The following is an 18,221-nucleotide window of genomic DNA, read 5'->3' on the forward strand; positions in this document are numbered from 1 at the left end:
CACTGCAATTCACAAACCTGCAGAGTTATAAATGATAACTCTCGTCCACAAATATATTGAGGGAAGGCAACGAAGAGGATTTGAAAGCAAGGCAGAATGGCAGGAAACAGATTTCAGGAGGTAGATTCGACTCGCCTTTAAAGCACATGAAAAGCGGCCAAACTTTGACAATGATGCCCTTGGCGAACAAGGGCGTATGCGTTTTTTCCTGAATATATTCAGGAAAAAACGCATACGCCCTTTTTGGCCAACCAAGCAAGCCAGAAGTGCAAATCAGCACTACAAAGAAGTCTCGCTTGCCATCGGTCAAAAGGGCCACGCTGCAAAAAGAGTAAACACAAGAAATGCAGGACAGGCCATGGAGACATGGGAGCCTTGCTAGGCTGAGGGGTGGGATGTCAATTGCCAACAGCCACTCTGGAGAAGTGTACGGTGTGTCCTGAAACATGTAATAAACACAGCTTACAGAGCATAGGGCACTTCCACTCATGGGCGTATAAATTGGGAAAACTAAAAATCAACAAGACACAGGCACCCCAAAGTTTAGGGCTGCTCTGTGTACAAGAACCTCCACTTAGCTACACCTTAAGTATCCCAGGAAAGAGAAATATGGATAAAGAAGTTGTGCTACTTAGGCACAATAGAATATCACTCAGCCATGAAATCAATGTCATAAGGCTAGTAGCAGCATGATGAGTGGATTTAGGGACGAGGATTCTAAGTGAAATAAGTCACACAGAAAAAGACTCTTATCCTAAGATATCACTTATAGAGGGCATGTCAAAATCGCTACACTTGAACTGAATTACAAAACAGAACAGAGTCACATATTTCGAAGACACACTATGGCTGCTTAACGGGAAAGGTGAGGTGGGCTGATGCATAAAACAAGGGTTTGAAATTAGCTCACATACCGTTCCATAAGCCAAATATGTAACAGACAAGACCTCCTCCCTGCTCAGTGAACTGGACTCAACACCCCCTATTCACCGCACAAGAATATATCTGACTAGCAAGAATCTTAAAACCTATGTATTGATATCTCTCTGGAGTTGAATCAAGAGGGTGTAAAGCGGCATAAACACAGCAGGGAAAAGCAGCTCAACCCCATTATCAAAATAAATTACTTAAAATGAACCCCATAAAACAAAGACAGTGAAAGAGAGAGAAATTCTTACAAAATCCGTTCGGAGGCTCTGATGCAACCTGGATTGACCATATCTAGACCCACAGCTGGATGAGACATAAGGCTGGACACTCTTGGGGCTGAGAGTTTTGGTGAGGTTGGGTTAGGAAACGCAGACCCTTTAAAGTAATACCGCGAGGTACCCACCCCGTGGGTCCCAAATCTCCAGGTTCAAGGGCATCTTCCTACATTGAAAACGTGCATGGGAAACCCAGAAGATGGTACAGCGTGTGATCGGGAAAGGTTTCTAAAACGCACCTCATTTCTCCTCTCCTTGTGCTCGGGTTCGCCATTCCAGCCGCTTTACTAACAATCTCCCTACTTGGAGAATCAGCACCTTGAAGCTCCTGTTTGTTTCGTACAGGTTGCAATTTGTCCTGAGGATGAACGGGAAGAGGTGGAACCAAAGAGAGACTAGCTCTAGGTGTTGGGACAGGCACAGGTCTCTCTATTTCCCCATCAGGAAGAAGAATGTAGCACAGGCTCAGCCTGCCCCCCGGAACCAGAATAGGGCCTGAAGCAATCCTGCGCTTTTGCGGCCAGCTCCCAAAAAAGCGAGTTGACAAATGGAGCTCAGGACCACTGCAATTCACAAACCTGCAGAGTTATAAATGATAACTCTCGTCCACAAATATATTGAGGGAAGGCAACGAAGAGGATTTGAAAGCAAGGCAGAATGGCAGGAAACAGATTTCAGGAGGTAGATTCGACTCGCCTTTAAAGCACATGAAAAGCGGCAAAACGTTGACAATGATGCCCTTGGCTAACAAGGGCGTATGCGTTTTTTCCTGAATATATTCAGGAAAAAACGCATACGCCCTTGTTGGCCAACCAAGCAAGCCGGAAGTGCAAATCAGCACTACAAAGAAGTCTCGCTTGCCATCGGTCAAAAGGGCCACGCTGCAAAAAGAGTAAACACCAGAAATGCAGGACAGGCCATGGAGACATGGGAGCCTTGCTAGGCTGAGGGGTGGGATGTCAATTGCCAACAGCCACTCTGGAGAAGTGTACGGTGTGTCCTGAAACATGTAATAAACACAGCTTACAGAGCATAGGGCACTTCCACTCATGGGCGTATAAATTGGGAAAACTAAAAATCAACAAGACACAGGCACCCCAAAGTTTCGGGCTGCTCTGTGTACAAGAACCTCCACTTAGGTACACCTTAAACATGCCAGGAAAGAGAAAAATGGATAAAGAAGTTGTGGTACTTAGGCACAATGGAATATCACTCAGCCATGAAATCAATGTCATAAGGCTAGTAGCAGCATGATGAGTGGATTTAGGGACGAGGATTCTAAGTGAAATAAGTCACACAGAAAAAGACAGTTATCCTAAGATATCACTTATAGAGGGCATGTCAAAATCGCTACACTTGAACTGAATTACAAAACAGAACAGAGTCACACATTTAGAAGACACACTATGGCTGCTTAACGGGAAAGGTGAGGTGGGCTGATGCATAAAACAAGGGTTTGAAATTAGCTCACATACCGTTCCATAAGCCAAATATGTAATAGACAAGACCTCCTCCCTGCTCAGTGAACTGGACTCAACACCCCCTATTCACCGCACAAGAATATATCTGACTAGCAAGAATCTTAAAACCTATGTATTGATATCTCTCTGGAGTTGAATCAAGAGGGTGTAAAGCGGCATAAACACAGCAGGGAAAAGCAGCTCAACCCCATTATCAAAATAAATTACTTAAAATGAACGCCATAAAACAAAGACAGTGAAAGAGAGAGAAATTCTTACAAAATCCGTTCGGAGGCTCTGATGCAACCTGGATTGACCATATCTAGACCCACAGCTGGATGAGACATAAGGCTGGACACTCTTGGGGCTGAGAGGTTTGGTGAGGTTGGGTGAGGAAACGCAGACCCTTTAAAGTAATACCGCGGGGTACCCACCCCATGGGTCCCAAATCTCCAGGTTCAAGGGCATCTTCCTACATTGAAAACGTGCATGGGAAACCCAGAAGATGGTACAGCGTGTGATCGGGAAAGGTTTCTAAAACGCACCTCATTTCTCCTCTCCTTGTGCTCGGGTTCGCCATTCCAGCCGCTTTACTAACAATCTCCCTACTTGGAGAATCAGCACCTTGAAGCTCCTGTTTGTTTCGTACAGGTTGCAATTTGTCCTGAGGATGAACGGGAAGAGGTGGAACCAATGAGAGACTAGCTCTAGGTGTTGGGACAGGCACAGGTCACTCTATTTCCCCATCAGGAAGAAGAATGAAGCACAGGCTCAGCCTGCCCCCCGGAACCAGAATAGGGCCTGAAGCAATCCTGCGCTTTTGCGGCCAGCTCCCAAAAAAGCGAGTTGACAAATGGAGCTCAGGGCCACTGCAATTCACAAACCTGCAGAGTTATAAATGATAACTCTCGTCCACAAATATATTGAGGGAAGGCAACGAAGAGGATTTGAAAGCAAGGCAGAATGGCAGGAAACAGATTTCAGGAGGTAGATTCGACTCGCCTTTAAAGCACATGAAAAGCGGCAAAACGTTGACAATGATGCCCTTGGCCAAAAAGGGCGTATGCGTTTTTTACTGAATATATTCAGGAAAAAACGCATACGCCCTTTTTGGCCAACCAAGCAAGCCGGAAGTGCAAATCAGCACTACAAAGAAGTCTCGCTTGCCATCGGTCAAAAGGGCCACGCTGCAAAAAGAGTAAACACCAGAAATGCAGGACAGGCCATGGAGACATGGGAGCCTTGCTAGGCTGAGGGGTGGGATGTCAATTGCCAACAGCCACTCTGGAGAAGTGTACGGTGTGTCCTGAAACATGTAATAAACACAGCTTACAGAGCATAGGGCACTTCCACTCATGGGCGTATAAATTGGGAAAACTAAAAATCAACAAGACACAGGCACCCCAAAGTTTCGGGCTGCTCTGTGTACAAGAACCTCCACTTAGCTACACCTTAAGTATCCCAGGAAAGAGAAAAATGGATAAAGAAGTTATGGTACTTAGGCACAATGGAATATCACTCAGCCATGAAATCAATGTCATAAGGCTAGTAGCAGCATGATGAGTGGATTTAGGGACGAGGATTCTAAGTGAAATAAGTCACACAGAAAAAGACTCTTATCCTAAGATATCACTTATAGAGGGCATGTCAAAATCGCTACACTTGAACTGAATTACAAAACAGAACAGAGTCACACATTTAGAAGACACACTATGGCTGCTTAACGGGAAACGTGAGGTGGGCTGATGCATAAAACAAGGGTTTGAAATTAGCTCACATACCGTTCCATAAGCCAAATATGTAACAGACAAGACCTCCTCCCTGCTCAGTGAACTGGACTCAACACCCCCTATTCACCGCACAAGAATATATCTGACTAGCAAGAATCTTAAAACCTATGTATTGATATCTCTCTGGAGTTGAATCAAGAGGGTGTAAAGCTGCAAAAACACAGCAGGGAAAAGCAGCTCAACCCCATTATCAAAATAAATTACTTAAAATGAACGCCATAAAACAAAGACAGTGAAAGAGAGAGAAATTCTTACAAAATCTGTTTGGGGGCTCTGATGCAACCTGCATTGACCATATGTAGACCGAAAGCTGGATGAGACATAAGGCTGGACACTCTTGGGGCTGAGAGGATTGGTGAGGTTGGGTGAGCAATCGCAGACCCTTTAAAATAATACCGCGGCGTACCCACCCCATGGGTCCCAAATCTCCAGGTTCAAGGGCATCTTCCTACATTGAAAACGTGCATGGGAAACCCAGAAGATGGTACAGCGTGTGATCGGGAAAGGTTTCTAAAACGCACCTCATTTCTCCTCTCCTTGTGCTCGGGTTCGCCATTCCAGCCGCTTTACTAACAATCTCCCTACTTGGAGAATCAGCACCTTGAAGCTCCTGTTTCTTTTGTACAGGTTGCAATTTGTCCTGAGGATGAACGGGAAGAGGGGGAACCAACGAGAGACTAGCTCTAGGTGTTGGGACATGCACAGGTCACTCTATTTCCCCATCAGGAAGAAGAATGAAGCACAGGCTCAGCCTGCCCCCCGGAACCAGAATAGGGCCTGAAGCAATCCTGCGCTTTTGCGGCCAGCTCCCAAAAAAGCGAGTTGACAAATGGAGCTCAGGGCCACTGCAATTCACAAACCTGCAGAGTTATAAATGATAACTCTCGTCCACAAATATATTGAGGGAAGGCAACGAAGAGGATTTGAAAGCAAGGCAGAATGGCAGGAAACAGATTTCAGGAGGTAGATTCGACTCGCCTTTAAAGCACATGAAAAGCGGCAAAACGTTGACAATGATGCCCTTGGCCAATAAGGGCGTATGCGTTTTTTCCTGAATATATTCAGGAAAAAACGCATACGCCCTTTTTGGCCAACCAAGCAAGCCGGAAGTGCCAATCAGCGCTACAAAGAAGTCTCGCTTGCCATCGGTCAAAAGGGCCATGCTGCCAAAAGTGTAAAAACCAGAAATTCAGGACAGGCCATGGAGACATGGGAGCCTTGCTACGCTGATGGGCAGGATGCCAATTGCCAACAGCCACTCTGGAGAAGTGTACGGTGTGTCCTGAAACATGTAATAAACACAGCTTACAGAGCATAGGGCACTTCCACTCATGGGCGTATAAATTGGGAAAACTAAAAATCAACAAGACACAGGCACCCCAAAGTTTTGGGCTGCTCTGTGTACAAGAACCTCCACTTAGGTACACCTTAAACATGCCAGGAAAGAGAAAAATGGATAAAGAAGTTGTGGTACTTAGGCACAATGGAATATCACTCAGCCATGAAATCAATGTCATAAGGCTAGTAGCAGCATGATGAGTGGATTTAGGGACGAGGATTCTAAGTGAAATAAGTCACACAGAAAAAGACTCTTATCCTAAGATATCACTTATAGAGGGCATGTCAAAATCGCTACACTTGAACTGAATTACAAAACAGAACAGAGTCACACATTTAGAAGACACACTATGGTTGCTTAACGGGAAAGGTGAGGTGGGCTGATGCATAAAACAAGGGTTTGAAATTAGCTCACATACCGTTCCATAAGCCAAATATGTAACAGACAAGACCTCCTCCCTGCTCAGTGAACTGGACTCAACACCCCCTATTCACCGCAAAAGAATATATCTGACTAGCAAGAATCTTAAAACCTATGTATTGATATCTCTCTGGAGTTGAATCAAGAGGGTGTAAAGCGGCATAAACACAGCAGGGAAAAGCAGCTCAACCCCATTATCAAAATAAATTACTTAAAATGAACGCCATAAAACAAAGACAGTGAAAGAGAGAGAAATTCTTACAAAATCCGTTCGGAGGCTCTGATGCAACCTGGATTGACCATATCTAGATCCACAGCTGGATGAGACAAAAGGCTGGACAATCTTGGGGCTGAGAGGATTGGTGAGGTTGGGTGAGCAAACGCAGACCGTTTAAAGTAATACCGCGTGGTACCCACCCCATGGGTCCCAAATCTCCAGGTTCAAGGGCATCTTCCTACATTGAAAACGTGCATGGGAAACCCAGAAGATGGTACAGCGTGTGATCGGGAAAGGTTTCTAAAACGCACCTCATTTCTCCTCTCCTTGTGCTCGGGTTCGCCATTCCAGCCGCTTTACTAACAATCTCCCTACTTGGAGAATCAGCACCTTGAAGCTCCTGTTTCTTTTGTACAGGTTGCAATTTGTCCTGAGGATGAACGGGAAGAGGGGGAACCAACGAGAGACTAGCTCTAGGTGTTGGGACATGCACAGGTCACTCTATTTCCCCATCAGGAAGAAGAATGAAGCACAGGCTCAGCCTGCCCCCCGGAACCAGAATAGGGCCTGAAGCAATCCTGCGCTTTTGCGGCCAGCTCCCAAAAAAGCGAGTTGACAAATGGAGCTCAGGGCCACTGCAATTCACAAACCTGCAGAGTTATAAATGATAACTCTCGTCCACAAATATATTGAGGGAAGGCAACGAAGAGGATTTGAAAGCAAGGCAGAATTGCAGGAAACAGATTTCAGGAGGTAGATTCGACTCGCCTTTAAAGCACATGAAAAGCGGCAAAACGTTGACAATGATGCCCTTGGCCAATAAGGGCGTATGCGTTTTTTCCTGAATATATTCAGGAAAAAACGCATACGCCCTTTTTGGCCAACCAAGCAAGCCGGAAGTGCCAATCAGCGCTACAAACAAGTCTCGCTTGCCATCGGTCAAAAGGGCCATGCTGCCAAAAGTGTAAAAACCAGAAATTCAGGACAGGCCATGGAGACATGGGAGCCTTGCTAGGCTGACGGGTGGGATGTCAATTGCCAACAGCCACTCTGGAGAAGTGTACGGTGTGTCCTGAAACATGTAATAAACACAGCTTACAGAGCATAGGGCACTTCCACTCATGGGCGTATAAATTGGGAAAACTAAAAATCAACAAGACACAGGCACCCCAAAGTTTAGGGCTGCTCTGTGTACAAGAACCTCCACTTAGCTACACCTTAAGTATCCCAGGAAAGAGAAAAATGGATAAAGAAGTTGTGGTACTTAGGCACAATGGAATATCACTCAGCCATGAAATCAATGTCATAAGGCTAGTAGCAGCATGATGAGTGGATTTAGGGACGAGGATTCTAAGTGAAATAAGTCACACAGAGAAAGACTCTTATCCTAAGATATCACTTAGAGAGGGCATGTCGAAATCGCTACACTTGAACTGAATTACAAAACAGAACAGAGTCACACATTTAGAAGACACACTATGGCTGCTTAACGGGAAACGTGAGGTGGGCTGATGCATAAAACAAGGGTTTTAAATTAGCTCACATACCGTTCCATAAGCCAAATATGTAACAGACAAGACCTCCTCCCTGCTCAGTGAACTGGACTCAACACCCCCTATTCACCGCACAAGAATATATCTGACTAGCAAGAATCTTAAAACCTATGTATTGATATCTCTCTGGAGTTGAATCAAGAGGGTGTAAAGCGGCATAAACACAGCAGGGAAAAGCAGCTCAACCCCATTATCAAAATAAATTACTTAAAATGAACACCATAAAACAAAGACAGTGAAAGAGAGAGAAATTCTTACAAAATCCGTTCGGAGGCTCTGATGCAACCTGGATTGACCATATCTAGATCCACAGCTGGATGAGACAAAAGGCTGGACAATCTTGGGGCTGAGAGGATTGGTGAGGTTGGGTGAGCAAACGCAGACCGTTTAAAGTAATACCGCGTGGTACCCACCCCATGGGTCCCAAATCTCCAGGTTCAAGGGCATCTTCCTACATTGAAAACGTGCATGGGAAACCCAGAAGATGGTACAGCGTGTGATCGGGAAAGGTTTGTAAAACGCACCTCATTTCTCCTCTCCTTGTGCTCGGGTTCGCCATTCCAGCCGCTTTACTAACAATCTCCCTACTTGGAGAATCAGCACCTGGAACCTCCTGTTTCTTTTGTACAGGTTGCAATTTGTCCTGAGGATGAACGGGAAGAGGGGGAACCAACGAGAGACTAGCTCTAGGTGTTGGGACATGCACAGGTCACTCTATTTCCCCATCAGGAAGAAGAATGAAGCACAGGCTCAGCCTGCCCCCCGGAACCAGAATAGGGCCTGAAGCAATCCTGCGCTTTTGCGGCCAGCTCCCAAAAAAGCGAGTTGACAAATGGAGCTCAGGGCCACTGCAATTCACAAACCTGCAGAGTTATAAATGATAACTCTCGTCCACAAATATATTGAGGGAAGGCAACGAAGAGGATTTGAAAGCAAGGCAGAATTGCAGGAAACAGATTTCAGGAGGTAGATACGACTCGCCTTTAAAGCACATGAAAAGCGGCAAAACGTTGACAATGATGCCCTTGGCCAATAAGGGCGTATGCGTTTTTTCCTGAATATATTCAGGAAAAAACGCATACGCCCTTTTTGGCCAACCAAGCAAGCCGGAAGTGCAAATCAGCACTACAAAGAAGTCTCGCTTGCCATCGGTCAAAAGGGCCATGCTGCCAAAAGTGTAAAAACCAGAAATTCGGGACAGGCCATGGAGACATGGGAGTCTTGCTAGGCTGAGGGGTGGGATGTCAATTGCCAACAGCCACTCTGGAGAAGTGTACGGTGTGTCCTGAAACATGTAATAAACACAGCTTACAGAGCATAGGGCACTTCCACTCATGGGCGTATAAATTGGGAAAACTAAAAATCAACAAGACACAGGCACCCCAAAGTTTCGGGCTGCTCTGTGTACAAGAACCTCCACTTAGGTACACCTTAAACATGCCAGGAAAGAGAAAAATGGATAAAGAAGTTGTGGTACTTAGGCACAATGGAATATCACTCAGCCATGAAATCAGTGTCATAAGGCTAGTAGCAGCATGATGAGTGGATTTAGGGACGAGGATTCTAAGTGAAATAAGTCACACAGAAAAAGACTCTTATCCTAAGATATCACTTATAGAGGGCATGTCGAAATCGCTACACTTGAACTGAATTACAAAACAGAACAGAGTCACACATTTAGAAGACACACTATGGCTGCTTAACGGGAAAGGTGAGGTGGGCTGATGCATAAAACAAGGGTTTGAAATTAGCTCACATACCGTTCCATAAGCCAAATATGTAATAGACAAGACCTCCTCCCCGCTCAGTGAACTGGACTCAACACCCCCTATTCACCGCACAAGAATATATCTGACTAGCAAGAATCTTAAAACCTATGTATTGATATCTCTCTGGAGTTGAATCAAGAGGGTGTAAAGCGGCATAAACACAGCAGGGAAAAGCAGCTCAACCCCATTATCAAAATAAATTACTTAAAATGAACGCCATAAAACAAAGACAGTGAAAGAGAGAGAAATTCTTACAAAATCCGTTCGGAGGCTCTGATGCAACCTGGATTGACCATATCTTGACCCACAGCTGGATGAGACAAAAGGCTGGACAATCTTGGGGCTGAGAGGATTGGTGAGGTTGGGTGAGCAAACGCAGACCGTTTAAAGTAATACCGCGTGGTACCCACCCCATGGGTCCCAAATCTCCAGGTTCAAGGGCATCTTCCTACATCGAAAACATGCCTGGGAAACCCAGAAGATGGTACACCGTGTGATCGGGAAAGGTTTCTAAAACGCACCTCATTTCTCCTCTCCTTGTGCTCGGGTTCGCCATTCCAGCCGCTTTACTAACAATCTCCCTACTTGGAGAATCAGCACCTTGAAGCTCCTGTTTCTTTCGTACAGGTTGCAATTTGTCCTGAGGATGAACGGGAAGAGGGGGAACCAACGAGAGACTAGCTCTAGGTGTTGGGACAGGCACAGGTCACTCTATTTCCCCATCAGGAAGAAGAATGAAGCACAGGCTGAGCCTGCCCCCCGGAACCAGAATAGGGCCTGAAGCAATCCTGCGCTTTTGCGGCCAGCTCCCAAAAAAGCGAGTTGACAAATGGAGCTCAGGGCCACTGCAATTCACAAACCTGCAGAGTTATAAATGATAACTCTCGTCCACAAATATATTGAGGGAAGGCAACGAAGAGGATTTGAAAGCAAGGCAGAATTGCAGGAAACAGATTTCAGGAGGTAGATTCGACTCGCCTTTAAAGCACATGAAAAGCGGCAAAACGTTGACAATGATGCCCTTGGCCAAAAAGGGCGTATGCGTTTTTTCCTGAATATATTCAGGAAAAAACGCATACGCCCTTTTTGGCCAACCAAGCAAGCCGGAAGTGCAAATCAGCACTACAAAGAAGTCTCGCTTGCCATCGGTCAAAAGGGCCATGCTGCCAAAAGTGTAAAAACCAGAAATTCAGGACAGGCCATGGAGACATGGCAGCCTTGCTAGGCTGAGGGGTGGGATGTCAATTGCCAACAGCCACTCTGGAGAAGTGTACGGTGTGTCCTGAAACATGTAATAAACACAGCTTACAGAGCATAGGGCACTTCCACTCGTGGGCGTATAAATTGGGAAAACTAAAAATCAACAAGACACAGGCACCCCAAAGTTTCGGGCTGCTCTGTGTACAAGAACCTCCACTTAGGTACACCTTAAACATGCCAGGAAAGAGAAAAATGGATAAAGAAGTTGTGGTACTTAGGCACAATGGAATATCACTCAGCCATGAAATCAATGTCATAAGGCTAGTAGCAGCATGATGAGTGGATTTAGGCACGAGGATTCTAAGTGAAATAAGTCACACAGAGAAAGACTCTTATCCTAAGATATCACTTATAGAGGGCATGTCGAAATCGCTACACTTGAACTGAATTACAAAACAGAACAGAGTCACACATTTAGAAGACACACTATGGCTGCTTAACGGGAAACGTGAGGTGGGCTGATGCATAAAACAAGGGTTTGAAATTAGCTCACATACCGTTCCATAAGCCAAATATGTAACAGACAAGACCTCCTCCCTGCTCAGTGAACTGGACTCAACACCCCCTATTCACCGCACAAGAATATATCTGACTAGCAAGAATCTTAAAACCTATGTATTGATATCTCTCTGGAGTTGAATCAAGAGGGTGTAAAGCGGCATAAACACAGCAGGGAAAAGCAGCTCAACCCCATTATCAAAATAAATTACTTAAAATGAACACCATAAAACAAAGACAGTGAAAGAGAGAGAAATTCTTACAAAATCCGTTCGGAGGCTCTGATGCAACCTGGATTGACCATATCTAGATCCACAGCTGGATGAGACAAAAGGCTGGACAATCTTGGGGCTGAGAGGATTGGTGAGGTTGGGTGAGCAAACGCAGACCGTTTAAAGTAATACCGCGTGGTACCCACCCCATGGGTCCCAAATCTCCAGGTTCAAGGGCATCTTCCTACATTGAAAACGTGCATGGGAAACCCAGAAGATGGTACAGCGTGTGATCGGGAAAGGTTTCTAAAACGCACCTCATTTCTCCTCTCCTTGTGCTCGGGTTCGCCATTCCAGCCGCTTTACTAACAATCTCCCTACTTGGAGAATCAGCACCTGGAACCTCCTGTTTCTTTTGTACAGGTTGCAATTTGTCCTGAGGATGAACGGGAAGAGGGGGAACCAACGAGAGACTAGCTCTAGGTGTTGGGACATGCACAGGTCACTCTATTTCCCCATCAGGAAGAAGAATGAAGCACAGGCTCAGCCTGCCCCCCGGAACCAGAATAGGGCCTGAAGCAATCCTGCGCTTTTGCGGCCAGCTCCCAAAAAAGCGAGTTGACAAATGGAGCTCAGGGCCACTGCAATTCACAAACCTGCAGAGTTATAAATGATAACTCTCGTCCACAAATATATTGAGGGAAGGCAACGAAGAGGATTTGAAAGCAAGGCAGAATTGCAGGAAACAGATTTCAGGAGGTAGATTCGACTCGCCTTTAAAGCACATGAAAAGCGGCAAAACGTTGACAATGATGCCCTTGGCAAATAAGGGCGTATGCGTTTTTTCCTGAATATATTCAGGAAAAAACGCATACGCCCTTGTTGGCCAACCAAGCAAGCCGGAAGTGCAAATCAGCACTACAAAGAAGTCTCGCTTGCCATCGGTCAAAAGGGCCATGCTGCCAAAAGTGTAAAAACCAGAAATTCAGGACAGGCCATGGAGACATGGGAGCCTTGCTAGGCTGAGGGGTGGGATGTCAATTGCCAACAGCCACTCTGGAGAAGTGTACGGTGTGTCCTGAAACATGTAATAAACACAGCTTACAGAGCATAGGGCACTTCCACTCATGGGCGTATAAATTGGGAAAACTAAAAATCAACAAGACACAGGCACCCCAAAGTTTAGGGCTGCTCTGTGTACAAGAACCTCCACTTAGGTACACCTTAAACATGCCAGGAAAGAGAAAAATGGATAAAGAAGTTGTGGTACTTAGGCACAATGGAATATCACTCAGCCATGAAATCAGTGTCATAAGGCTAGTAGCAGCATGATGAGTGGATTTAGGGACGAGGATTCTAAGTGAAATAAGTCACACAGAAAAAGACAGTTATCCTAAGATATCACTTATAGAGGGCATGTCGAAATCGCTACACTTGAACTGAATTACAAAACAGAACAGAGTCACACATTTAGAAGACACACTATGGCTGCTTAACGGGAAAGGTGAGGTGGGCTGATGCATAAAACAAGGGTTTGAAATTAGCTCACATACCGTTCCATAAGCCAAATATGTAATAGACAAGACCTCCTCCCTGCTCAGTGAACTGGACTCAACACCCCCTATTCACCGCACAAGAATATATCTGACTAGCAAGAATCTTAAAACCTATGTATTGATATCTCTCTGGAGTTGAATCAAGAGGGTGTAAAGCGGCATAAACACAGCAGGGAAAAGCAGCTCAACCCCATTATCAAAATAAATTACTTAAAATGAACGCCATAAAACAAAGACAGTGAAAGAGAGAGAAATTCTTACAAAATCCGTTCGGAGGCTCTGATGCAACCTGGATTGACCATATCTTGACCCACAGCTGGATGAGACATAAGGCTGGACAATCTTGGGGCTGAGAGGATTGGTGAGGTTGGGTGAGCAAACGCAGACCGTTTAAAGTAATACCGCGTGGTACCCACCCCATGGGTCCCAAATCTCCAGGTTCAAGGGCATCTTCCTACATCGAAAACATGCCTGGGAAACCCAGAAGATGGTACACCGTGTGATCGGGAAAGGTTTCTAAAACGCACCTCATTTCTCCTCTCCTTGTGCTCGGGTTCGCCATTCCAGCCGCTTTACTAACAATCTCCCTACTTGGAGAATCAGCACCTTGAAGCTCCTGTTTCTTTCGTACAGGTTGCAATTTGTCCTGAGGATGAACGGGAAGAGGGGGAACCAACGAGAGACTAGCTCTAGGTGTTGGGACAGGCACAGGTCACTCTATTTCCCCATCAGGAAGAAGAATGAAGCACAGGCTCAGCCTGCCCCCCGGAACCAGAATAGGGCCTGAAGCAATCCTGCGCTTTTGCGGCCAGCTCCCAAAAAAGCGAGTTGACAAATGGAGCTCAGGGCCACTGCAATTCACAAACCTGCAGAGTTATAAATGATAACTCTCGTCCACAAATATATTGAGGGAAGGCAACGAAGAGGATTTGAAAGCAAGGCAGAATTGCAGGAAACAGATTTCAGGAGGTAGATTCGACTCGCCTTTAAAGCACATGAAAAGCGGCAAAACGTTGACAATGATGCCCTTGGCCAAAAAGGGCGTATGCGTTTTTTCCTGAATATATTCAGGAAAAAACGCATACGCCCTTGTTGGCCAACCAAGCAAGCCGGAAGTGCAAATCAGCACTACAAAGAAGTCTCGCTTGCCATCGGTCAAAAGGGCCATGCTGCCAAAAGTGTAAAAACCAGAAATTCAGGACAGGCCATGGAGACATGGCAGCCTTGCTAGGCTGAGGGGTGGGATGTCAATTGCCAACAGCCACTCTGGAGAAGTGTACGGTGTGTCCTGAAACATGTAATAAACACAGCTTACAGAGCATAGGGCACTTCCACTCGTGGGCGTATAAATTGGGAAAACTAAAAATCAACAAGACACAGGCACCCCAAAGTTTCGGGCTGCTCTGTGTACAAGAACCTCCACTTAGGTACACCTTAAACATGCCAGGAAAGAGAAAAATGGATAAAGAAGTTGTGGTACTTAGGCACAATGGAATATCACTCAGCCATGAAATCAGTGTCATAAGGCTAGTAGCAGCATGATGAGTGGATTTAGGGACGAGGATTCTAAGTGAAATAAGTCACACAGAAAAAGACAGTTATCCTAAGATATCACTTATAGAGGGCATGTCAAAATCGCTACACTTGAACTGAATTACAAAACAGAACAGAGTCACACATTTAGAAGACACACTATGGCTGCTTAACGGGAAAGGTGAGGTGGGCTGATGCATAAAACAAGGGTTTGAAATTAGCTCACATACCGTTCCATAAGCCAAATATGTAATAGACAAGACCTCCTCCCTGCTCAGTGAACTGGACTCAACACCCCCTATTCACCGCACAAGAATATATCTGACTAGCAAGAATCTTAAAACCTATGTATTGATATCTCTCTGGAGTTGAATCAAGAGGGTGTAAAGCGGCATAAACACAGCAGGGAAAAGCAGCTCAACCCCATTATCAAAATAAATTACTTAAAATGAACGCCATAAAACAAAGACAGTGAAAGAGAGAGAAATTCTTACAAAATCCGTTCGGAGGCTCTGATGCAACCTGGATTGACCATATCTTGACCCACAGGTGGATGAGACATAAAGCTGGACACTCTTGGGGCTGAGAGTTTTGGTGAGGTTGGATGAGGAAACGCAGACCGTTTAAAGTAATACCGCGTGGTACCCACCCCATGGGTCCCAAATCTCCAGGTTCAAGGGCATCTTCCTACATTGAAAACGTGCATGGGAAACCCAGGAGATGGTACAGCGTGTGATCGGGAAAGGTTTCTAAAACGCACCTCATTTCTCCTCTCCTTGTGCTCGGGTTCGCCATTCCAGCCGCTTTACTAACAATCTCCCTACTTGGAGAATCAGCACCTGGAACCTCCTGTTTGTTTCGTACAGGTTGCAATTTGTCCTAAGGATGAACGGGAAGACGGGGAACCAATGAGAGACTAGCTCTAGGTGTTGGGACAGGCACAGGTCACTCTATTTCCCCATCAGGAAGAAGAATGAAGCACAGGCTCAGCCTGCCCCCCGGAACCAGAATAGGGCCTGAAGCAATCCTGCGCTTTTGCGGCCAGCTCCCACAAAAGCGAGTTGACAAATGGAGCTCAGGGCCACTGCAATTCACAAACCTGCAGAGTTATAAATGATAACTCTCGTCCACAAATATATTGAGGGAAGGCAACGAAGAGGATTTGAAAGCAAGGCAGAATTGCAGGAAACAGATTTCAGGAGGTAGATTCGACTCGCCTTTAAAGCACATGAAAAGTGGCAAAACGTTGACAATGATGCCCTTGGCCAAAAAGGGCGTATGCGTTTTTTCCTGAATATATTCAGGAAAAAACGCATACGCCCTTTTTGGCCAACCAAGCAAGCCGGAAGTGCAAATCAGCACTACAAAGAAGTCTCGCTTGCCATCGGTCAAAAGGGCCATGCTGCCAAAAGTGTAAAAACCAGAAATTCAGGACAGGCCATGGAGACATGGCAGCCTTGCTAGGCTGAGGGGTGGGATGTCAATTGCCAACAGCCACTCTGGAGAAGTGTACGGTGTGTCCTGAAACATGTAATAAACACAGCTTACAGAGCATAGGGCACTTCCACTCATGGGCGTATAAATTGGGAAAACTAAAAATCAACAAGACACAGGCACCCCAAACTTTCGGGCTGCTCTGTGTACAAGAACCTCCACTTAGGTACACCTTAAACATGCCAGGAAAGAGAAAAATGGATAAAGAAGTTGTGGTACTTAGGCACAATGGAATATCACTCAGCCATGAAATCAGTGTCATAAGGCTAGTAGCAGCATGATGAGTGGATTTAGGGACGAGGATTCTAAGTGAAATAAGTCACACAGAAAAAGACAGTTATCCTAAGATATCACTTATAGAGGGCATGTCGAAATCGCTACACTTGAACTGAATTACAAAACAGAACAGAGTCACACATTTAGAAGACACACTATGGCTGCTTAACGGGAAAGGTGAGGTGGGCTGATGCATAAAACAAGGGTTTGAAATTAGCTCACATACCGTTCCATAAGCCAAATATGTAATAGACAAGACCTCCTCCCTGCTCAGTGAACTGGACTCAACACCCCCTATTCACCGCACAAGAATATATCTGACTAGCAAGAATCTTAAAACCTATGTATTGATATCTCTCTGGAGTTGAATCAAGAGGGTGTAAAGCGGCATAAACACAGCAGGGAAAAGCAGCTCAACCCCATTATCAAAATAAATTACTTAAAATGAACGCCATAAAACAAAGACAGTGAAAGAGAGAGAAATTCTTACAAAATCCGTTCGGAGGCTCTGATGCAACCTGGATTGACCATATCTTGACCCACAGCTGGATGAGACATAAGGCTGGACAATCTTGGGGCTGAGAGGATTGGTGAGGTTGGGTGAGCAAACGCAGACCGTTTAAAGTAATACCGCGTGGTACCCACCCCATGGGTCCCAAATCTCCAGGTTCAAGGGCATCTTCCTACATCGAAAACATGCCTGGGAAACCCAGAAGATGGTACACCGTGTGATCGGGAAAGGTTTCTAAAACGCACCTCATTTCTCCTCTCCTTGTGCTCGGGTTCGCCATTCCAGCCGCTTTACTAACAATCTCCCTACTTGGAGAATCAGCACCTTGAAGCTCCTGTTTCTTTCGTACAGGTTGCAATTTGTCCTGAGGATGAACGGGAAGAGGGGGAACCAACGAGAGACTAGCTCTAGGTGTTGGGACAGGCACAGGTCACACTATTTCCCCATCAGGAAGAAGAATGAAGCACAGGCTCAGCCTGCCCCCCGGAACCAGAATAGGGCCTGAAGCAATCCTGCGCTTTTGCGGCCAGCTCCCAAAAAAGCGAGTTGACAAATGGAGCTCAGGGCCACTGCAATTCACAAACCTGCAGAGTTATAAATGATAACTCTCGTCCACAAATATATTGAGGGAAGGCAACGAAGAGGATTTGAAAGCAAGGCAGAATTGCAGGAAACAGATTTCAGGAGGTAGATTCGACTCGCCTTTAAAGCACATGAAAAGCGGCAAAACGTTGACAATGATGCCCTTGGCCAACAAGGGCGTATGCGTTTTTTCCTGAATATATTCAGGAAAAAACGCATACGCCCTTGTTGGCCAACCAAGCAAGCCGGAAGTGCAAATCAGCACTACAAAGAAGTCTCGCTTGCCATCGGTCAAAAGGGCCATGCTGCCAAAAGTGTAAAAACCAGAAATTCAGGACAGGCCATGGAGACATGGCAGCCTTGCTAGGCTGAGGGGTGGGATGTCAATTGCCAACAGCCACTCTGGAGAAGTGTACGGTGTGTCCTGAAACATGTAATAAACACAGCTTACAGAGCATAGGGCACTTCCACTCGTGGGCGTATAAATTGGGAAAACTAAAAATCAACAAGACACAGGCACCCCAAAGTTTCGGGCTGCTCTGTGTA

Source organism: Eubalaena glacialis, chromosome 1 (genome assembly GCF_028564815.1).
Source record: "Eubalaena glacialis isolate mEubGla1 chromosome 1, mEubGla1.1.hap2.+ XY, whole genome shotgun sequence".
Lineage (NCBI taxonomy): Eukaryota > Metazoa > Chordata > Mammalia > Artiodactyla > Balaenidae > Eubalaena > Eubalaena glacialis.